Source organism: Schistocerca serialis, unplaced genomic scaffold, assembly GCF_023864345.2.
Source record: "Schistocerca serialis cubense isolate TAMUIC-IGC-003099 unplaced genomic scaffold, iqSchSeri2.2 HiC_scaffold_1369, whole genome shotgun sequence".
NCBI lineage: Eukaryota > Metazoa > Arthropoda > Insecta > Orthoptera > Acrididae > Schistocerca > Schistocerca serialis.
The window spans coordinates 12,779-31,780 of record NW_026047590.1 but is presented as its reverse complement, the minus strand read 5'-3'; the positions used below and the strand labels follow the sequence as shown (position 1 = coordinate 31,780).

General features: G+C 48.2%; 39 non-coding genes across 39 annotated transcripts; all 39 read left to right on the top strand.

The window, feature by feature from the left end:
* Nucleotides 1-589: 589 nt before the first annotated feature.
* On the top strand, nucleotides 590-661 carry Trnat-ugu (transfer RNA threonine (anticodon UGU)). Its single transcript has one exon. It is a non-coding gene; the product is annotated as a tRNA-Thr (tRNA).
* Nucleotides 662-907: 246 nt separating this feature from the next.
* Nucleotides 908-979, top strand: Trnat-ugu (transfer RNA threonine (anticodon UGU)). The gene has a single exon. It is a non-coding gene; the product is annotated as a tRNA-Thr (tRNA).
* Nucleotides 980-1,225: 246 nt separating this feature from the next.
* On the top strand, nucleotides 1,226-1,297 carry Trnat-ugu (transfer RNA threonine (anticodon UGU)). The gene has a single exon. It is a non-coding gene; the product is annotated as a tRNA-Thr (tRNA).
* Nucleotides 1,298-1,543: 246 nt separating this feature from the next.
* On the top strand, nucleotides 1,544-1,615 carry Trnat-ugu (transfer RNA threonine (anticodon UGU)). Its single transcript has one exon. It is a non-coding gene; the product is annotated as a tRNA-Thr (tRNA).
* Nucleotides 1,616-1,861: 246 nt separating this feature from the next.
* On the top strand, nucleotides 1,862-1,933 carry Trnat-ugu (transfer RNA threonine (anticodon UGU)). The gene has a single exon. It is a non-coding gene; the product is annotated as a tRNA-Thr (tRNA).
* Nucleotides 1,934-2,179: 246 nt separating this feature from the next.
* Trnat-ugu (transfer RNA threonine (anticodon UGU)) lies at nucleotides 2,180-2,251 on the top strand. The gene has a single exon. It is a non-coding gene; the product is annotated as a tRNA-Thr (tRNA).
* A 246-nt stretch (nucleotides 2,252-2,497) lies between these two features.
* On the top strand, nucleotides 2,498-2,569 carry Trnat-ugu (transfer RNA threonine (anticodon UGU)). The gene has a single exon. It is a non-coding gene; the product is annotated as a tRNA-Thr (tRNA).
* Nucleotides 2,570-2,815: 246 nt separating this feature from the next.
* Nucleotides 2,816-2,887, top strand: Trnat-ugu (transfer RNA threonine (anticodon UGU)). Its single transcript has one exon. It is a non-coding gene; the product is annotated as a tRNA-Thr (tRNA).
* Nucleotides 2,888-3,133: 246 nt separating this feature from the next.
* Nucleotides 3,134-3,205, top strand: Trnat-ugu (transfer RNA threonine (anticodon UGU)). Its single transcript has one exon. It is a non-coding gene; the product is annotated as a tRNA-Thr (tRNA).
* Nucleotides 3,206-3,451: 246 nt separating this feature from the next.
* Nucleotides 3,452-3,523, top strand: Trnat-ugu (transfer RNA threonine (anticodon UGU)). The gene has a single exon. It is a non-coding gene; the product is annotated as a tRNA-Thr (tRNA).
* A 246-nt stretch (nucleotides 3,524-3,769) lies between these two features.
* On the top strand, nucleotides 3,770-3,841 carry Trnat-ugu (transfer RNA threonine (anticodon UGU)). The gene has a single exon. It is a non-coding gene; the product is annotated as a tRNA-Thr (tRNA).
* Nucleotides 3,842-4,087: 246 nt separating this feature from the next.
* Nucleotides 4,088-4,159, top strand: Trnat-ugu (transfer RNA threonine (anticodon UGU)). The gene has a single exon. It is a non-coding gene; the product is annotated as a tRNA-Thr (tRNA).
* A 246-nt stretch (nucleotides 4,160-4,405) lies between these two features.
* Nucleotides 4,406-4,477, top strand: Trnat-ugu (transfer RNA threonine (anticodon UGU)). The gene has a single exon. It is a non-coding gene; the product is annotated as a tRNA-Thr (tRNA).
* A 246-nt stretch (nucleotides 4,478-4,723) lies between these two features.
* Trnat-ugu (transfer RNA threonine (anticodon UGU)) lies at nucleotides 4,724-4,795 on the top strand. Its single transcript has one exon. It is a non-coding gene; the product is annotated as a tRNA-Thr (tRNA).
* Nucleotides 4,796-5,041: 246 nt separating this feature from the next.
* On the top strand, nucleotides 5,042-5,113 carry Trnat-ugu (transfer RNA threonine (anticodon UGU)). Its single transcript has one exon. It is a non-coding gene; the product is annotated as a tRNA-Thr (tRNA).
* Nucleotides 5,114-5,359: 246 nt separating this feature from the next.
* Nucleotides 5,360-5,431, top strand: Trnat-ugu (transfer RNA threonine (anticodon UGU)). Its single transcript has one exon. It is a non-coding gene; the product is annotated as a tRNA-Thr (tRNA).
* A 246-nt stretch (nucleotides 5,432-5,677) lies between these two features.
* Nucleotides 5,678-5,749, top strand: Trnat-ugu (transfer RNA threonine (anticodon UGU)). The gene has a single exon. It is a non-coding gene; the product is annotated as a tRNA-Thr (tRNA).
* A 246-nt stretch (nucleotides 5,750-5,995) lies between these two features.
* On the top strand, nucleotides 5,996-6,067 carry Trnat-ugu (transfer RNA threonine (anticodon UGU)). The gene has a single exon. It is a non-coding gene; the product is annotated as a tRNA-Thr (tRNA).
* Nucleotides 6,068-6,313: 246 nt separating this feature from the next.
* Nucleotides 6,314-6,385, top strand: Trnat-ugu (transfer RNA threonine (anticodon UGU)). The gene has a single exon. It is a non-coding gene; the product is annotated as a tRNA-Thr (tRNA).
* A 246-nt stretch (nucleotides 6,386-6,631) lies between these two features.
* Nucleotides 6,632-6,703, top strand: Trnat-ugu (transfer RNA threonine (anticodon UGU)). Its single transcript has one exon. It is a non-coding gene; the product is annotated as a tRNA-Thr (tRNA).
* A 246-nt stretch (nucleotides 6,704-6,949) lies between these two features.
* Trnat-ugu (transfer RNA threonine (anticodon UGU)) lies at nucleotides 6,950-7,021 on the top strand. Its single transcript has one exon. It is a non-coding gene; the product is annotated as a tRNA-Thr (tRNA).
* Nucleotides 7,022-7,267: 246 nt separating this feature from the next.
* Nucleotides 7,268-7,339, top strand: Trnat-ugu (transfer RNA threonine (anticodon UGU)). Its single transcript has one exon. It is a non-coding gene; the product is annotated as a tRNA-Thr (tRNA).
* Nucleotides 7,340-7,585: 246 nt separating this feature from the next.
* Trnat-ugu (transfer RNA threonine (anticodon UGU)) lies at nucleotides 7,586-7,657 on the top strand. Its single transcript has one exon. It is a non-coding gene; the product is annotated as a tRNA-Thr (tRNA).
* A 246-nt stretch (nucleotides 7,658-7,903) lies between these two features.
* On the top strand, nucleotides 7,904-7,975 carry Trnat-ugu (transfer RNA threonine (anticodon UGU)). The gene has a single exon. It is a non-coding gene; the product is annotated as a tRNA-Thr (tRNA).
* Nucleotides 7,976-8,221: 246 nt separating this feature from the next.
* Trnat-ugu (transfer RNA threonine (anticodon UGU)) lies at nucleotides 8,222-8,293 on the top strand. The gene has a single exon. It is a non-coding gene; the product is annotated as a tRNA-Thr (tRNA).
* A 246-nt stretch (nucleotides 8,294-8,539) lies between these two features.
* On the top strand, nucleotides 8,540-8,611 carry Trnat-ugu (transfer RNA threonine (anticodon UGU)). The gene has a single exon. It is a non-coding gene; the product is annotated as a tRNA-Thr (tRNA).
* A 246-nt stretch (nucleotides 8,612-8,857) lies between these two features.
* Nucleotides 8,858-8,929, top strand: Trnat-ugu (transfer RNA threonine (anticodon UGU)). The gene has a single exon. It is a non-coding gene; the product is annotated as a tRNA-Thr (tRNA).
* A 246-nt stretch (nucleotides 8,930-9,175) lies between these two features.
* Trnat-ugu (transfer RNA threonine (anticodon UGU)) lies at nucleotides 9,176-9,247 on the top strand. The gene has a single exon. It is a non-coding gene; the product is annotated as a tRNA-Thr (tRNA).
* A 246-nt stretch (nucleotides 9,248-9,493) lies between these two features.
* Nucleotides 9,494-9,565, top strand: Trnat-ugu (transfer RNA threonine (anticodon UGU)). The gene has a single exon. It is a non-coding gene; the product is annotated as a tRNA-Thr (tRNA).
* Nucleotides 9,566-9,811: 246 nt separating this feature from the next.
* Trnat-ugu (transfer RNA threonine (anticodon UGU)) lies at nucleotides 9,812-9,883 on the top strand. Its single transcript has one exon. It is a non-coding gene; the product is annotated as a tRNA-Thr (tRNA).
* Nucleotides 9,884-10,129: 246 nt separating this feature from the next.
* Nucleotides 10,130-10,201, top strand: Trnat-ugu (transfer RNA threonine (anticodon UGU)). Its single transcript has one exon. It is a non-coding gene; the product is annotated as a tRNA-Thr (tRNA).
* Nucleotides 10,202-16,720: 6,519 nt separating this feature from the next.
* Nucleotides 16,721-16,792, top strand: Trnah-gug (transfer RNA histidin (anticodon GUG)). Its single transcript has one exon. It is a non-coding gene; the product is annotated as a tRNA-His (tRNA).
* A 287-nt stretch (nucleotides 16,793-17,079) lies between these two features.
* Trnal-aag (transfer RNA leucine (anticodon AAG)) lies at nucleotides 17,080-17,161 on the top strand. Its single transcript has one exon. It is a non-coding gene; the product is annotated as a tRNA-Leu (tRNA).
* A 73-nt stretch (nucleotides 17,162-17,234) lies between these two features.
* Nucleotides 17,235-17,316, top strand: Trnal-cag (transfer RNA leucine (anticodon CAG)). The gene has a single exon. It is a non-coding gene; the product is annotated as a tRNA-Leu (tRNA).
* A 271-nt stretch (nucleotides 17,317-17,587) lies between these two features.
* Nucleotides 17,588-17,659, top strand: Trnae-cuc (transfer RNA glutamic acid (anticodon CUC)). The gene has a single exon. It is a non-coding gene; the product is annotated as a tRNA-Glu (tRNA).
* Nucleotides 17,660-18,035: 376 nt separating this feature from the next.
* On the top strand, nucleotides 18,036-18,107 carry Trnah-gug (transfer RNA histidin (anticodon GUG)). Its single transcript has one exon. It is a non-coding gene; the product is annotated as a tRNA-His (tRNA).
* A 287-nt stretch (nucleotides 18,108-18,394) lies between these two features.
* Trnal-aag (transfer RNA leucine (anticodon AAG)) lies at nucleotides 18,395-18,476 on the top strand. Its single transcript has one exon. It is a non-coding gene; the product is annotated as a tRNA-Leu (tRNA).
* Nucleotides 18,477-18,549: 73 nt separating this feature from the next.
* Nucleotides 18,550-18,631, top strand: Trnal-cag (transfer RNA leucine (anticodon CAG)). The gene has a single exon. It is a non-coding gene; the product is annotated as a tRNA-Leu (tRNA).
* A 271-nt stretch (nucleotides 18,632-18,902) lies between these two features.
* Trnae-cuc (transfer RNA glutamic acid (anticodon CUC)) lies at nucleotides 18,903-18,974 on the top strand. The gene has a single exon. It is a non-coding gene; the product is annotated as a tRNA-Glu (tRNA).
* The last annotated feature ends 28 nt before the right edge of the window (nucleotides 18,975-19,002 follow it).

Here is a 19,002-nt window from a genome sequence, read left to right as displayed (position 1 = left end):
AAAAAAAAAAAAAAAAAAAAAAAAAAAAAAAAAAATCCTCAAGAAGACATTTCATTTCTTATATTGCGCTACAGCAGCCTAGCAATGATATACACTTTGTTCATTCTTTCTTATTACAAATTGGCAATATAAAAAAAAAAAAAAAGAAAAAAAAAAGGGCAGCATCTAAAAAAAAAAAAAAGATAAAAAAAAAAAAGTTGGTAGAAGAAAAAAAAAAATGTAGCTACGTGTCAGCTTGTAGCATAGATAAGATGTCAAAAAAAAAAAAAAAAAAAAAAAAAAAAAGGGGCAGAGCACTGGTCTTGTAAACCAGGGGCCGTGAGTTCGATTCTCACAGGGGGCAGCACAATTTTAAATGGGCCAATGTACTGCTGTGAACCGAAAATTTCAAAATAGCGTGTCTCTTCGGGCCTGAGCCAAGATCACAGATGACGATAGACGAAAGACGGCAGCACCCGTCACTCATCGCTGTGGACCTCAGTGGTAGCGAATTGTTGTGGCAGAGTAAATCTTTGTACGCATTTTCTGGACTCTGAAATGTATTTTTCTCGAGGGCTGTGACGATCGCAAAGAGGTGTAAGCTGTAACAGCCTCCTTAGCTCAGGGGCAGAGCACTGGTCTTGTAAACCAGGGGCCGTGAGTTCGATTCTCACAGGGGGCAGCACAATTTTAAATGGGCCAATGTACTGCTGTGAACCGAAAATTTCAAAATAGCGTGTCTCTTCGGGCCTGAGCCAAGATCACAGATGACGATAGACGAAAGACGGCAGCACCCGTCACTCATCGCTGTGGACCTCAGTGGTAGCGAATTGTTGTGGCAGAGTAAATCTTTGTACGCATTTTCTGGACTCTGAAATGTATTTTTCTCGAGGGCTGTGACGATCGCAAAGAGGTGTACGCTGTAACAGCCTCCTTAGCTCAGGGGCAGAGCACTGGTCTTGTAAACCAGGGGCCGTGAGTTCGATTCTCACAGGGGGCAGCACAATTTTAAATGGGCCAATGTACTGCTGTGAACCGAAAATTTCAAAATAGCGTGTCTCTTCGGGCCTGAGCCAAGATCACAGATGACGATAGACGAAAGACGGCAGCACCCGTCACTCATCGCTGTGGACCTCAGTGGTAGCGAATTGTTGTGGCAGAGTAAATCTTTGTACGCATTTTCTGGACTCTGAAATGTATTTTTCTCGAGGGCTGTGACGATCGCAAAGAGGTGTAAGCTGTAACAGCCTCCTTAGCTCAGGGGCAGAGCACTGGTCTTGTAAACCAGGGGCCGTGAGTTCGATTCTCACAGGGGGCAGCACAATTTTAAATGGGCCAATGTACTGCTGTGAACCGAAAATTTCAAAATAGCGTGTCTCTTCGGGCCTGAGCCCAGATCACAGATGACGATAGACGAAAGACGGCAGCACCCGTCACTCATCGCTGTGGACCTCAGTGGTAGCGAATTGTTGTGGCAGAGTAAATCTTTGTACGCATTTTCTGGACTCTGAAATGTATTTTTCTCGAGGGCTGTGACGATCGCAAAGAGGTGTAAGCTGTAACAGCCTCCTTAGCTCAGGGGCAGAGCACTGGTCTTGTAAACCAGGGGCCGTGAGTTCGATTCTCACAGGGGGCAGCACAATTTTAAATGGGCCAATGTACTGCTGTGAACCGAAAATTTCAAAATAGCGTGTCTCTTCGGGCCTGAGCCAAGATCACAGATGACGATAGACGAAAGAGGGCAGCACCCGTCACTCATCGCTGTGGACCTCAGTGGTAGCGAATTGTTGTGGCAGAGTAAATCTTTGTACGCATTTTCTGGACTCTGAAATGTATTTTTCTCGAGGGCTGTGACGATCGCAAAGAGGTGTAAGCTGTAACAGCCTCCTTAGCTCAGGGGCAGAGCGCTGGTCTTGTAAACCAGGGGCCGTGAGTTCGATTCTCACAGGGGGCAGCACAATTTTAAATGGGCCAATGTACTGCTGTGAACCGAAAATTTCAAAATAGCGTGTCTCTTCGGGCCTGAGCCAAGATCACAGATGACGATAGACGAAAGACGGCAGCACCCGTCACTCATCGCTGTGGACCTCAGTGGTAGCGAATTGTTGTGGCAGAGTAAATCTTTGTACGCATTTTCTGGACTCTGAAATGTATTTTTCTCGAGGGCTGTGACGATCGCAAAGAGGTGTAAGCTGTAACACCCTCCTTAGCTCAGGGGCAGAGCACTGGTCTTGTAAACCAGGGGCCGTGAGTTCGATTCTCACAGGGGGCAGCACAATTTTAAATGGGCCAATGTACTGCTGTGAACCGAAAATTTCAAAATAGCGTGTCTCTTCGGGCCTGAGCCAAGATCACAGATGACGATAGACGAAAGACGGCAGCACCCGTCACTCATCGCTGTGGACCTCAGTGGTAGCGAATTGTTGTGGCAGAGTAAATCTTTGTACGCATTTTCTGGACTCTGAAATGTATTTTTCTCGAGGGCTGTGACGATCGCAAAGAGGTGTAAGCTGTAACAGCCTCCTTAGCTCAGGGGCAGAGCACTGGTCTTGTAAACCAGGGGCCGTGAGTTCGATTCTCACAGGGGGCAGCACAATTTTAAATGGGCCAATGTACTGCTGTGAACCGAAAATTTCAAAATAGCGTGTCTCTTCGGGCCTGAGCCAAGATCACAGATGACGATAGACGAAAGACGGCAGCACCCGTCACTCATCGCTGTGGACCTCAGTGGTAGCGAATTGTTGTGGCAGAGTAAATCTTTGTACGCATTTTCTGGACTCTGAAATGTATTTTTCTCGAGGGCTGTGACGATCGCAAAGAGGTGTAAGCTGTAACAGCCTCCTTAGCTCAGGGGCAGAGCACTGGTCTTGTAAACCAGGGGCCGTGAGTTCGATTCTCACAGGGGGCAGCACAATTTTAAATGGGCCAATGTACTGCTGTGAACCGAAAATTTCAAAATAGCGTGTCTCTTCGGGCCTGAGCCAAGATCACAGATGACGATAGACGAAAGACGGCAGCACCCGTCACTCATCGCTGTGGACCTCAGTGGTAGCGAATTGTTGTGGCAGAGTAAATCTTTGTACGCATTTTCTGGACTCTGAAATGTATTTTTCTCGAGGGCTGTGACGATCGCAAAGAGGTGTAAGCTGTAACAGCCTCCTTAGCTCAGGGGCAGAGCACTGGTCTTGTAAACCAGGGGCCGTGAGTTCGATTCTCACAGGGGGCAGCACAATTTTAAATGGGCCAATGTACTGCTGTGAACCGAAAATTTCAAAATAGCGTGTCTCTTCGGGCCTGAGCCAAGATCACAGATGACGATAGACGAAAGACGGCAGCACCCGTCACTCATCGCTGTGGACCTCAGTGGTAGCGAATTGTTGTGGCAGAGTAAATCTTTGTACGCATTTTCTGGACTCTGAAATGTATTTTTCTCGAGGGCTGTGACGATCGCAAAGAGGTGTAAGCTGTAACAGCCTCCTTAGCTCAGGGGCAGAGCACTGGTCTTGTAAACCAGGGGCCGTGAGTTCGATTCTCACAGGGGGCAGCACAATTTTAAATGGGCCAATGTACTGCTGTGAACCGAAAATTTCAAAATAGCGTGTCTCTTCGGGCCTGAGCCAAGATCACAGATGACGATAGACGAAAGACGGCAGCACCCGTCACTCATCGCTGTGGACCTCAGTGGTAGCGAATTGTTGTGGCAGAGTAAATCTTTGTACGCATTTTCTGGACTCTGAAATGTATTTTTCTCGAGGGCTGTGACGATCGCAAAGAGGTGTAAGCTATAACAGCCTCCTTAGCTCAGGGGCAGAGCACTGGTCTTGTAAACCAGGGGCCGTGAGTTCGATTCTCACAGGGGGCAGCACAATTTTAAATGGGCCAATGTACTGCTGTGAACCGAAAATTTCAAAATAGCGTGTCTCTTCGGGCCTGAGCCAAGATCACAGATGACGATAGACGAAAGACGGCAGCACCCGTCACTCATCGCTGTGGACCTCAGTGGTAGCGAATTGTTGTGGCAGAGTAAATCTTTGTACGCATTTTCTGGACTCTGAAATGTATTTTTCTCGAGGGCTGTGACGATCGCAAAGAGGTGTAAGCTGTAACAGCCTCCTTAGCTCAGGGGCAGAGCACTGGTCTTGTAAACCAGGGGCCGTGAGTTCGATTCTCACAGGGGGCAGCACAATTTTAAATGGGCCAATGTACTGCTGTGAACCGAAAATTTCAAAATAGCGTGTCTCTTCGGGCCTGAGCCAAGATCACAGATGACGATAGACGAAAGACGGCAGCACCCGTCACTCATCGCTGTGGACCTCAGTGGTAGCGAATTGTTGTGGCAGAGTAAATCTTTGTACGCATTTTCTGGACTCTGAAATGTATTTTTCTCGAGGGCTGTGACGATCGCAAAGAGGTGTAAGCTGTAACAGCCTCCTTAGCTCAGGGGCAGAGCACTGGTCTTGTAAACCAGGGGCCATGAGTTCGATTCTCACAGGGGGCAGCACAATTTTAAATGGGCCAATGTACTGCTGTGAACCGAAAATTTCAAAATAGCGTGTCTCTTCGGGCCTGAGCCAAGATCACAGATGACGATAGACGAAAGACGGCAGCACCCATCACTCATCGCTGTGGACCTCAGTGGTAGCGAATTGTTGTGGCAGAGTAAATCTTTGTACGCATTTTCTGGACTCTGAAATGTATTCTTCTCGAGGGCTGTGACGATCGCAAAGAGGTGTAAGCTGTAACAGCCTCCTTAGCTCAGGGGCAGAGCACTGGTCTTGTAAACCAGGGGCCGTGAGTTATATTCTCACAGGGGGCAGCACAATTTTAAATGGGCCAATGTACTGCTGTGAACCGAAAATTTCAAAATAGCGTGTCTCTTCGGGCCTGAGCCAAGATCACAGATGACGATAGACGAAAGACGGCAGCACCCGTCACTCATCGCTGTGGACCTCAGTGGTAGCGAATTGTTGTGGCAGAGTAAATCTTTGTACGCATTTTCTGGACTCTGAAATGTATTCTTCTCGAGGGCTGTGACGATCGCAAAGAGGTGTAAGCTGTAACACCCTCCTTAGCTCAGGGGCAGAGCACTGGTCTTGTAAACCAGGGGCCGTGAGTTCGATTCTCACAGGGGGCAGCACAATTTTAAATGGGCCAATGTACTGCTGTGAACCGAAAATTTCAAAGTAGCGTGTCTCTTCGGGCCTGAGCCAAGATCACAGACGACGATAGACGAAAGATGGCAGCACCCGTCACTCATCGCTGTGGACCTCAGTGGTAGCGAATTGTTGTGGCAGAGTAAATCTTTGTACACATTTTCTGGACTCTGAAATGTATTTTTCTCGAGGGCTGTGACGATCGCAAAGAGGTGTAAGCTGTAACAGCCTCCTTAGCTCAGGGGCAGAGCACTGGTCTTGTAAACCAGGGGCCGTGAGTTCGATTCTCACAGGGGGCAGCACAATTTTAAATGGGCCAATGTACTGCTGTGAACCGAAAATTTCAAAATAGCGTGTCTCTTCGGGCCTGAGCCAAGATCACAGATGACGATAGACGAAAGACGGCAGCACCCGTCACTCATCGCTGTGGACCTCAGTGGTAGCGAATTGTTGTGGCAGAGTAAATCTTTGTACGCATTTTCTGGACTCTGAAATGTATTTTTCTCGAGGGCTGTGACGATCGCAAAGAGGTGTAAGCTGTAACAGCCTCCTTAGCTCAGGGGCAGAGCACTGGTCTTGTAAACCAGGGGCCGTGAGTTCGATTCTCACAGGGGGCAGCACAATTTTAAATGGGCCAATGTACTGCTGTGAACCGAAAATTTCAAAATAGCGTGTCTCTTCGGGCCTGAGCCAAGATCACAGATGACGATAGACGAAAGACGGCAGCACCCGTCACTCATCGCTGTGGACCTCAGTGGTAGCGAATTGTTGTGGCAGAGTAAATCTTTGTACGCATTTTCTGGACTCTGAAATGTATTTTTCTCGAGGGCTGTGACGATCGCAAAGAGGTGTAAGCTGTAACAGCCTCCTTAGCTCAGGGGCAGAGCACTGGTCTTGTAAACCAGGGGCCGTGAGTTCGATTCTCACAGGGGGCAGCACAATTTTAAATGGGCCAATGTACTGCTGTGAACCGAAAATTTCAAAATAGCGTGTCTCTTCGGGCCTGAGCCAAGATCACAGATGACGATAGACGAAAGACGGCAGCACCCGTCACTCATCGCTGTGGACCTCAGTGGTAGCGAATTGTTGTGGCAGAGTAAATCTTTGTACGCATTTTCTGGACTCTGAAATGTATTTTTCTCGAGGGCTGTGACGATCGCAAAGAGGTGTAAGCTATAACAGCCTCCTTAGCTCAGGGGCAGAGCACTGGTCTTGTAAACCAGGGGCCGTGAGTTCGATTCTCACAGGGGGCAGCACAATTTTAAATGGGCCAATGTACTGCTGTGAACCGAAAATTTCAAAATAGCGTGTCTCTTCGGGCCTGAGCCAAGATCACAGATGACGATAGACGAAAGACGGCAGCACCCGTCACTCATCGCTGTGGACCTCAGTGGTAGCGAATTGTTGTGGCAGAGTAAATCTTTGTACGCATTTTCTGGACTCTGAAATGTATTTTTCTCGAGGGCTGTGACGATCGCAAAGAGGTGTAAGCTGTAACAGCCTCCTTAGCTCAGGGGCAGAGCACTGGTCTTGTAAACCAGGGGCTGTGAGTTCGATTCTCACAGGGGGCAGCACAATTTTAAATGGGCCAATGTACTGCTGTGAACCGAAAATTTCAAAATAGCGTGTCTCTTCGGGCCTGAGCCAAGATCACAGATGACGATAGACGAAAGACGGCAGCACCCGTCACTCATCGCTGTGGACCTCAGTGGTAGCGAATTGTTGTGGCAGAGTAAATCTTTGTACGCATTTTCTGGACTCTGAAATGTATTCTTCTCGAGGGCTGTGACGATCGCAAAGAGGTGTAAGCTGTAACAGCCTCCTTAGCTCAGGGGCAGAGCACTGGTCTTGTAAACCAGGGGCCGTGAGTTCGATTCTCACAGGGGGCAGCACAATTTTAAATGGGCCAATGTACTGCTGTGAACCGAAAATTTCAAAATAGCGTGTCTCTTCGGGCCTGAGCCAAGATCACAGATGACGATAGACGAAAGACGGCAGCACCCGTCACTCATCGCTGTGGACCTCAGTGGTAGCGAATTGTTGTGGCAGAGTAAATCTTTGTACGCATTTTCTGGACTCTGAAATGTATTCTTCTCGAGGGCTGTGACGATCGCAAAGAGGTGTAAGCTGTAACAGCCTCCTTAGCTCAGGGGCAGAGCACTGGTCTTGTAAACCAGGGGCCGTGAGTTCGATTCTCACAGGGGGCAGCACAATTTTAAATGGGCCAATGTACTGCTGTGAACCGAAAATTTCAAAATAGCGTGTCTCTTCGGGCCTGAGCCAAGATCACAGATGACGATAGACGAAAGACGGCAGCACCCGTCACTCATCGCTGTGGACCTCAGTGGTAGCGAATTGTTGTGGCAGAGTAAATCTTTGTACGCATTTTCTGGACTCTGAAATGTATTTTTCTCGAGGGCTGTGACGATCGCAAAGAGGTGTAAGCTGTAACAGCCTCCTTAGCTCAGGGGCAGAGCACTGGTCCTGTAAACCAGGGGCCGTGAGTTCGATTCTCACAGGGGGCAGCACAATTTTAAATGGGCCAATGTACTGCTGTGAACCGAAAATTTCAAAATAGCGTGTCTCTTCGGGCCTGAGCCAAGATCACAGATGACGATAGACGAAAGACGGCAGCACCCGTCACTCATCGCTGTGGACCTCAGTGGTAGCGAATTGTTGTGGCAGAGTAAATCTTTGTACGCATTTTCTGGACTCTGAAATGTATTTTTCTCGAGGGCTGTGACGATCGCAAAGAGGTGTAAGCTGTAACAGCCTCCTTAGCTCAGGGGCAGAGCACTGGTCTTGTAAACCAGGGGCCGTGAGTTCGATTCTCACAGGGGGCAGCACAATTTTAAATGGGCCAATGTACTGCTGTGAACCGAAAATTTCAAAATAGCGTGTCTCTTCGGGCCTGAGCCAAGATCACAGATGACGATAGACGAAAGACGGCAGCACCCGTCACTCATCGCTGTGGACCTCAGTGGTAGCGAATTGTTGTGGCAGAGTAAATCTTTGTACGTATTTTCTGGACTCTGAAATGTATTTTTCTCGAGCGCTGTGACGATCGCAAAGAGGTGTAAGCTGTAACAGCCTCCTTAGCTCAGGGGCAGAGCACTGGTCCTGTAAACCAGGGGCCGTGAGTTCGATTCTCACAGGGGGCAGCACAATTTTAAATGGGCCAATGTACTGCTGTGAACCGAAAATTTCAAAATAGCGTGTCTCTTCGGGCCTGAGCCAAGATCACAGATGACGATAGACGAAAGACGGCAGCACCCGTCACTCATCGCTGTGGACCTCAGTGGTAGCGAATTGTTGTGGCAGAGTAAATCTTTGTACGCATTTTCTGGACTCTGAAATGTATTTTTCTCGAGGGCTGTGACGATCGCAAAGAGGTGTAAGCTGTAACAGCCTCCTTAGCTCAGGGGCAGAGCACTGGTCTTGTAAACCAGGGGCCGTGAGTTCGATTCTCACAGGGGGCAGCACAATTTTAAATGGGCCAATGTACTGCTGTGAACCGAAAATTTCAAAATAGCGTGTCTCTTCGGGCCTGAGCCAAGATCACAGATGACGATAGACGAAAGACGGCAGCACCCGTCACTCATCGCTGTGGACCTCAGTGGTAGCGAATTGTTGTGGCAGAGTAAATCTTTGTACGCATTTTCTGGACTCTGAAATGTATTTTTCTCGAGGGCTGTGACGATCGCAAAGAGGTGTAAGCTGTAACAGCCTCCTTAGCTCAGGGGCAGAGCACTGGTCTTGTAAACCAGGGGCCGTGAGTTCGATTCTCACAGGGGGCAGCACAATTTTAAATGGGCCAATGTACTGCTGTGAACCGAAAATTTCAAAATAGCGTGTCTCTTCGGGCCTGAGCCAAGATCACAGATGACGATAGACGAAAGACGGCAGCACCCGTCACTCATCGCTGTGGACCTCAGTGGTAGCGAATTGTTGTGGCAGCGTAAATCTTTGTACGCATTTTCTGGACTCTGAAATGTATTTTTCTCGAGGGCTGTGACGATCGCAAAGTGGTGTAAGCTGTAACAGCCTCCTTAGCTCAGGGGCAGAGCACTGGTCTTGTAAACCAGGGGCCGTGAGTTCGATTCTCACAGGGGGCAGCACAATTTTAAATGGGCCAATGTACTGCTGTGAACCGAAAATTTCAAAATAGCGTGTCTCTTCGGGCCTGAGCCAAGATCACAGATGACGATAGACGAAAGACGGCAGCACCCGTCACTCATCGCTGTGGACCTCAGTGGTAGCGAATTGTTGTGGCAGAGTAAATCTTTGTACGCATTTTCTGGACTCTGAAATGTATTTTTCTCGAGGGCTGTGACGATCGCAAAGAGGTGTAATCTGTAACAGCCTCCTTAGCTCAGGGGCAGAGCACTGGTCTTGTAAACCAGGGGCCGTGAGTTCGATTCTCACAGGGGGCAGCACAATTTTAAATGGGCCAATGTACTGCTGTGAACCGAAAATTTCAAAATAGCGTGTCTCTTCGGGCCTGAGCCAAGATCACAGATGACGATAGACGAAAGACGGCAGCACCCGTCACTCATCGCTGTGGACCTCAGTGGTAGCGAATTGTTGTGGCAGAGTAAATCTTTGTACGCATTTTCTGGACTCTGAAATGTATTTTTCTCGAGGGCTGTGACGATCGCAAAGAGGTGTAAGCTGTAACAGCCTCCTTAGCTCAGGGGCAGAGCACTGGTCTTGTAAACCAGGGGCCGTGAGTTCGATTCTCACAGGGGGCAGCACAATTTTAAATGGCCCAATGTACTGCTGTGAACCGAAAATTTCAAAATAGCGTGTCTCTTCGGGCCTGAGCCAAGATCACAGATGACGATAGACGAAAGACGGCAGCACCCGTCACTCATCGCTGTGGACCTCAGTGGTAGCGAATTGTTGTGGCAGAGTAAATCTTTGTACGCATTTTCTGGACTCTGAAATGTATTTTTCTCGAGGGCTGTGACGATCGCAAAGAGGTGTAAGCTGCAACAGCCTCCTTAGCTCAGGGGCAGAGCACTGGTCCTGTAAACCAGGGGCCGTGAGTTCGATTCTCACAGGGGGCAGCACAATTTTAAATGGGCCAATGTACTGCTGTGAACCGAAAATTTCAAAATAGCGTGTCTCTTCGGGCCTGAGCCAAGATCACAGATGACGATAGACGAAAGACGGCAGCACCCGTCACTCATCGCTGTGGACCTCAGTGGTAGCGAATTGTTGTGGCAGAGTAAATCTTTGTACGCATTTTCTGGACTCTGAAATGTATTTTTCTCGAGGGCTGTGACGATCGCAAAGAGGTGTAAGCTGTAACACCCTCCTTAGCTCATTCGCGCCTCGTCTTCGGCGCGAGACGGACGTGTGGCGGCCGCTGCGGACGTTTCGTGTCAACAAGGCTGTTTTCCTGCGAGCCAGGTAGGCCGGCTCGCAAGCGCATTACTTCACTTAATTGTGTATTGGTTTGATGAAGATGAGAAAAGACACGATTAAATTCGCTTTCGATAGAAATTTCGTACGACCGAAAGCTTTTGAAATCAAACTGTGGCTCACAGAAAAAGTTGGAATTACGAAAGATGATTTAGTTGGAGTTCATTTATCGTTTGTGACTAACTCGGCATATGTGAAATTGGCAGATCCTGCTAAATGTGTCGCACTTGTTGAACAATGTGGCGGTATTATTAAGTTCAATCACTTAGACGGCTCAGTTAGCGATGTCGTAGTATCCTATGCTGGGATGGGAATACGAACAGTAAGAGTATTTGAGCTTCCTTTTGAAATGCCTGTAGTCGAAATCAATCGTGTTCTCGGGGCGTATGGCAGAGTAATTTCCAATGTTGCGGAAATGTGGTCAGAACCACACATGTTTCCCGTTTTGAATGGCGTTCGCCAGGTTAAGAATAAACTTCTCAAGCACATTCCTTCCTTTGTAATTATTGGAGGATACCGTGCGTTGATCATTTACGATGGACAGCCTCGTACCTGTGCCATTTGTAACTCGACAGAGCACGTGCGTGCTGAGTGCGGTAGACGGAGGGTTCCTCAATTACCAAGGGTAGAATCCGAAGGTGCAGGGCCTGTAGTTCACCTGCAGATGACGTACGCTGCTGCCACGTCACCTTTGCGATCAGCTCGGCAGACATCTTTCGAACTGGGGGACCAATGCGAGCATCCCGAGAGTGTTAACAACCATATAGACCGTGGTAGATCCGTAGCTATGACTAACCATACAGCGCCCCAGTGTCCCACCAGTGAAAGTCAAGTACCTTACGACTGTGCCGAGCCTTCTCGTAGCTCGCGAGCAGAACCTTCTGCGGTTACTGTGGATACCTCCCTGCAACCGCCTGATTGCGCACGACAAGACGAGACCACCACGAACGTAACGGCAACGGACGATCCAGTTCAGAATATTGTTGGGCAAGACATGAGCATAGATCACTCGATCATCCAACTGACACAAGGAGTCAATGACTACGGTTCTGCTTCCCACAGCGCGGCTGACAGGCCCCCTGCGACAGAGGCGAGTCTAACTGCGGTAGTCCTTTCTTCCACGCCTGGTGAAAAGAGCAGCGTTGGCTCTTCGACTAGGACACAAGACCGGCTTGCATCGCCGACTTCGTCTCCGCATTCGTCCGAAAAGTCCCCTGATTCGTCTCCAGAGCGGTCAAGATCGCCTCGGAAAGCTAGGAAACGTCGCAAAAAGCGGTTAGCACACCAGGCTGCTGAAAGCTTAGCCCCGGCTCTGCGGGATAGGTTGAGGAGCATTCAGGAACAGACAACGATCGAAGACCATGGCCGGAGGGAACCTGAGGTCGGTAGCATACCATCGCATCTACGGACATCACCTGAGCACGGTGTCCGGGACGAAGGAGCACCAGGCCTCGAATTTTCAGACCATCAGGACGTACCTACTTCCCAACGTAGACAATCTCCCCAGAATAGTCGTTTTGAATGGGCAGACGATACGGAGACAACACTGCCACATGTATCTGCGAACAATGGTATGGCATGTTAACCGCAACCTCTCAAGCTCACGACTACACTTTGAGCCCACGAATGACATGTGAATTCGGCCTACATATGCCTAATCGCCGGAAAGTCCAGTAAACAATAACAGCTCTTGCTTATGGATCAAACGTATCACGTTATGACTGTTAATATTAACAAGATCCAGAGTGCAACTAACATTGCTGCCCTCCGGGACTTCATATATCAGTCCGATACCGATATTGCGCTTTTTCAAGAAGTGTGTTTTTCAAATTTGTATGTTCCGGGATTTACTGCAATTCTCAATGTCGCCTCAGAAGGCGCTTGCGGCACCGCTGTCCTGGTCAAGGAAGGTATTGCAATAACAGATGTAACCATGTTGGAATCGGGGCGGGGAATCAGTTTTAAGATTTTCGGTGTTACGATTATAAATGTTTATGTACCTTCGGGAAGCAGTGGTCGAACAGAACGAGCCAAGTTTTTTAAAAATGATCTCGTGTTTTTACTAAAGGAAAACCCCGTTGATGTAATAGTCGGAGGTGACTGGAATTGTGTCCTACACAGGAAAGACCAAACGCCAAATTTCAATTTCTCCCCAGAACTAGATGGTCTTGTGAAAACGATGAAATGGCAGGACGCTTGGGAGGTCAAATACCCCGTGTCTGTCCAGTACACATATTTTAGCACTAAAGCGCAAAGTCGGATCGACCGCATATACGTAAGTTCACATTTCGCCAGCAAAATCAGTGGCGTCGAACGAATACCAACTTTCTTTTCCGACCATCTAGCACTAAGGTGCAGCATTGGACTTCCTAAACAGAAGACATACTGGGGCCGTCCTTTTTGGAAATTAAATATCGCCATGCTTCGAGATAACGCCCTAACTGAGCAGTTAGAAGCTTCTTGGCAACTTTCACTCCGACAAAGCCACAAATACCGGTCAACTATAGATTGGTGGACTTTATGCGCCAAAAAGAAACTTAGATCTACTCTAATTTCTTACAGTAGGGAAAGGGCACTTTGGTCTCGGCGCACTGTCGAATTCTATTATACTTGTCTGCGTGACCTTTATGATATGCCAATGTCCGCGGCTGTCAGAACGGGTATCAAACAGGTCAAGGCCGAACTTCTTAGTCTTAAACGCAAACAGCTGGAAGGACTGACAATAAAATCACGAGTTCAAACCACAGTGGAAGAAGAACACGCTTCCCTCTATCATCTACTCCAGCACGAAAAAAATCGTCGAAGAAATTTTATTCAGTCATTGCTCTCTGAAGATCAAACTCTTTTAACTCAACAAAAAGATATTTTAAACGAGGCTCATAGGTATTATAATCAATTGTACAGTGCTCACCAGTATCACCCAGATCATGGACAGGAACTGCTCCGAAACTGTGATATGGAACAACTAGTAACTGCAGAACACAACAGGAGCCTCACTGTTGAAATCCTGTCTGAAGACATTTTCGACGTAATTAAAAGCTCACCTGTTAAAAAATCACCTGGGCCCGACGGTTTACCCGTAGAATTTTATTCCCAATATTGGCATATTATAAGGAATAAATTCACACAAGTCGTCAACGAAATCTTGAGTGGAGGGAACATACCTGACGAAATGAAAGAGTGTGTCACTGTTTTACTTCCTAAGGGAATCAATTCGGATGTCAAACAGCTCAACAAAATGAGACCGATATCCTTAATGAACTCTGATTATAAACTTATTGCCAGGGTTGTAAAAAACAGACTCCGACCGGTGTTTGATACAGTAATTGGTCCCCATCAAACGTGTCTCCCGGGTCGGAATATTTTTAAAACAGTCTGCGAATACAGGGACATAATCAGTATCTTCTCAACGACATTGACGAAGGCTGGCCTCGTTTTTATCGACTTTTCTAAGGCCTTTGATAGGGTAAACCATGAATATTTATTTACAACTCTGATGCATATAGGTTTTAACGACAAATTTTTAATTGTCTTAAAAAATCTATTGCAAGGGATGAAAACCAAAATTTTAATCAATGGACACTATACTCGAGATGTCGAAATAGCAAATGGTGTCCCGCAGGGAAGTCCTTTATCAATGATGCTATTTGTGGTCGCACTAGAACCTTTGCTGAAACGATTAAACAAGGAATTAGAAGGCATCTCAATTTCAGGGGTCAGTAACGCTACCAACGCTTACGCCGACGACGTCGGTGTCATCGTCAGAAGTAATGACGACGTTGTAAGACTGAGAGAGATTGTTCGCCTTTACTGCTTCGCAACGGGAGCGCAAATCAACGATATGAAAAGCTCCTTTCTAAATCTCCATGGCTTCAGGAACACTGCCCTCGAATGGGCCAGGTCTGTAGACCATCACACTGCGTTAGGTGTGAGGTTCTACCGATGCCCCCTGCAAACAACGACATTCAACTGGAAGAAGGTCTTACATAGTATTCGAGGTACTTTAATAATGAACCGACTTAGAGACTTGAACATTATCCAAAGGGTGCAATTAATCAACTGCACTGTCCTTTCGAAAGCAGTATATGTAGGTCAAATACTGCCGATACCTAAAGCGATATCCAAAACCATCATGAGCTTCATCTGCAAGTATGTTTGGAGAGGTGAGATATTTAAAGTGGCGGCCAGTACTATAACTTTAAAACCGCGAGAAGGAGGCCTCGGACTGACCGATATCCGCCGCAAAACTACGGCTCTTTATATCAAGCGTACACTTCAGCTTTTAGAAGACCGCCACAATAATTTATCATCGAAACTTTTCCGCATCCTTACACCGGAGAGTATGGAACCCCCTATTAACATAAGTAAAATCTCTTACAAATTGCAGCACATCAGATTCTACTATTTAGAACTCAGTTATCTGCACTGCATTGTCGCGGATAGGACCAAAAGAAACTGTAGTTTCATCATGGATTGCCTTACTACAAAGGACAACCGTAACAGAATGGAATCAAAATATCCCACCCGAAATTGGCAAAATATATGGAAGAATATAAACAATAAAGTACTGTCCACCAATGTGCGCGGTGCCTGGTACAAGGTTGTCAATAATACCGTTGCCACAAATGACAGATTACAGTCTATAGGATTGAGTGACACAAATCAGTGTCCACGTTGTAATGTGGTAGACACCCTCCGGCATCGTCTCATATGCAACGGCTACCAGGTCATTTGGGACAGAGTCCGCCAACAGGTGGCGTTTATCAATAGGAACGACGGCAGACACCTTACTGTCGACATTCTCGTCAACCCCGAAAGCGTTGCTTTCCCTATTCAGAAGAATAATGTTACCCTATGGCTACTGGGGAACTATGTCAATTATGTCATTAATAACCTCGGCCTGCCCGACGTACTGGACTATGAGCAACATGTATTACTGGAATATTATAAAATATGTGGACAACGAAACCACAAGACTTTGTATGGTAACATGCTAAAAATATTGTTTGACAAACAAGGCATCGGATGACGCACGCAATGACGAATAGCGGATAAAATATCGGATTTTGCGATGCCAAAGTAGGGGATTGCTGCTAAGGGCGACGTACGGTGGGGACTTCGTGGGCCCCAGGGCCGCTACGGTAGCCGTGAAGGCCTTCGCAGAACCCTGAAAAGGCCTTGCATTCTATGCCTATGCTAAAAAAAAACAAAAAAAATAAAAAAAAAAAAAAAAAAAAGCCCAGGAAGGCCGCCGACCGCGAGAATTCGCGCAGCACCCATCCCGCCAGCCTACACGAGACTTCCAGGACACCCTGGACGACATCGAGGGATCGGAATAATTGGCATTCGCCCTGTCATAGGGCACGTTGGTCTAGGGGTAAATCTGAGATCAGTGTCTTGTATTGTGTGTGTCCTTAAGAAGCCTACGTTTCTCAGTTTTCCAATTAATTTTTATTTCTTATCCACAATTTTTACCAGATCATTTTCAGTTATTTTGAACAACCATCCAAAGTTACACAATAAGTTCATTTGGACGGAGACATTTACTTTTCTCACCACGTTTGATATGGATTCCCTTACATGCAAAGGAGTATTTCATTTGATTTTAGCAATGAAGCTCGCCGAAGAAGGCGTATGAAGGAGAGCGAACGGAAGGGCTAGAAGGGGAGATGGGAGGCCCTAAAAAAAAAAAAAAAAAAAGAAAAAAAAAAAAAAAAAAAAAAAAAAGTGGCTAGGATACCTGGCTCTCACCCAGGAGGCCCGGGTTCGATTCCCGGTACCGGAAATACGCATTTTACTGCTCCTCTTATGCGACTTGTCCCGACTTAGCTCGACTGACGCTCCGCTGACGCTTGCACAAAATGACGTTAAGTACGATTCGCGGTCACAAGTGACGGCGAGAGCGATGCGACATCTGTCCACCTCTTATCGAGGCACATACCTGTGGTCAACAGAGTTGGAGGACTACAAGACATTGCCACAGGGGTTTAATGCAGCTAACCACACTGCTTAGTGTCCTAACAGCGCAGACACGTTTCGTTTGCCAGTATACATATAATGGAGACCACGTCTGACACAGCTGTGGCGAGACACAGTGGGCTGAGCTTTGCTGTGCATAGCCACTTGCAGTCGCGAGAACTGCTTTCGGCGGTGCCTCCGTGGCCGTGATCGTCTAGTGGTTAGGACATTGCGTTGTGGCCGCAATAACCCAGGTTCGAATCCTGGTCACGGCACTTTTTAAAGTTTTGCCTTGCTGTCGCTGCAATGACGGTAGTGAACCACTGTTTGAATTCACGGTGCCCTCTGGATTTCTCGCTCATGTTCCACGAGCTGCAGGTGGCACTACCAGTTCATTATCAACACGTAATGCCGCCGCACCACAGCGCGGGCTGCTGCCTGTGTAGTTAACCTCTATTCGAAAAGGGCAGTTGTTTGAAGTGCAATGGATGAGCGGCCAGTCGCAGCAGAACAGGAAGCTGTGTCGTGCACTGTTTCTACGAAAGCGAACAACACTGACGCAGGTAGCGTGGCCGAGCGGTCTAAGGCGCTGGTTTAAGGCACCAGTCTCTTCGGAGGCGTGGGTTCGAATCCCACCGCTGCCAACTTTTTCTCGTTTTTTTTTGTGGTGTTTTCTCGTGCTGTAGAAAGCAGCTCCTGTGCCCCTGGCGCCGCGTAGGTAGCGTGGCCGAGCGGTCTAAGGCGCTGGTTTCAGGCACCAGTCTCTTCGGAGGCGTGGGTTCGAATCCCACCGCTGCCAATGTTTTCTAAGCAGGAGCACTGATTACCCGCGAAGGAAACAGCGCAGCAAGCCGTGAGCGTCTCTTTCTTAAATTGTCGTAGCAGCACAGTGCGTGGTGCAACGACAGGATTCACACGCGCAGTTTGGTGTCACGATTGCTGGCGCTCGTCTCCACGAAATGTGTCTCGAGCATGACGTTCTATGCAGTGGAAACGCTAATTTTTGCCGTTGTCGTCAAGTGGATTGTGTACAGCTTGCTGTGTTCGCTGGAGGAGCACTTGTGTCGTTATCCGGTGTGGTCTAGTGGCTAGGATACCTGGCTCTCACCCAGGAGGCCCGGGTTCGATTCCCGGTACCGGAAATACGCATTTTACTGCTCCTCTTATGCGACTTGTCCCGACTTAGCTCGACTGACGCTCCGCTGACGCTTGCACAAAATGACGTTAAGTACGATTCGCGGTCACAAGTGACGGCGAGAGCGATGCGACATCTGTCCACCTCTTATCGAGGCACATACCTGTGGTCAACAGAGTTGGAGGACTACAAGACATTGCCACAGGGGTTTAATGCAGCTAACCACACTGCTTAGTGTCCTAACAGCGCAGACACGTTTCGTTTGCCAGTATACATATAATGGAGACCACGTCTGACACAGCTGTGGCGAGACACAGTGGGCTGAGCTTTGCTGTGCATAGCCACTTGCAGTCGCGAGAACTGCTTTCGGCGGTGCCTCCGTGGCCGTGATCGTCTAGTGGTTAGGACATTGCGTTGTGGCCGCAATAACCCAGGTTCGAATCCTGGTCACGGCACTTTTTAAAGTTTTGCCTTGCTGTCGCTGCAATGACGGTAGTGAACCACTGTTTGAATTCACGGTGCCCTCTGGATTTCTCGCTCATGTTCCACGAGCTGCAGGTGGCACTACCAGTTCATTATCAACACGTAATGCCGCCGCACCACAGCGCGGGCTGCTGCCTGTGTAGTTAACCTCTATTCGAAAAGGGCAGTTGTTTGAAGTGCAATGGATGAGCGGCCAGTCGCAGCAGAACAGGAAGCTGTGTCGTGCACTGTTTCTACGAAAGCGAACAACACTGACGCAGGTAGCGTGGCCGAGCGGTCTAAGGCGCTGGTTTAAGGCACCAGTCTCTTCGGAGGCGTGGGTTCGAATCCCACCGCTGCCAACTTTTTCTCGTTTTTTTTTGTGGTGTTTTCTCGTGCTGTAGAAAGCAGCTCCTGTGCCCCTGGCGCCGCGTAGGTAGCGTGGCCGAGCGGTCTAAGGCGCTGGTTTCAGGCACCAGTCTCTTCGGAGGCGTGGGTTCGAATCCCACCGCTGCCAATGTTTTCTAAGCAGGAGCACTGATTACCCGCGAAGGAAACAGCGCAGCAAGCCGTGAGCGTCTCTTTCTTAAATTGTCGTAGCAGCACAGTGCGTGGTGCAACGACAGGATTCACACGCGCAGTTTGGTGTCACGATTGCTGGCGCTCGTCTCCACGAAATGTGTCTCGAGCATGACGTTCTATGCAGTGGAAACGCTAATTTTTGCCGTTGTCGTCAAGTGGATTGTGTACAGCTTGCTGTGTTCGCTGGAGGAGCACTTGTGTCGTTATCCGGTGTGGTCTAGTGGCTAGGATACCTGGCTCTCACCCAGGAGGCCCGGGTTCGATTCCCGGTACCGGAAATACGCATTTTACTGCTCCTCTTATGCG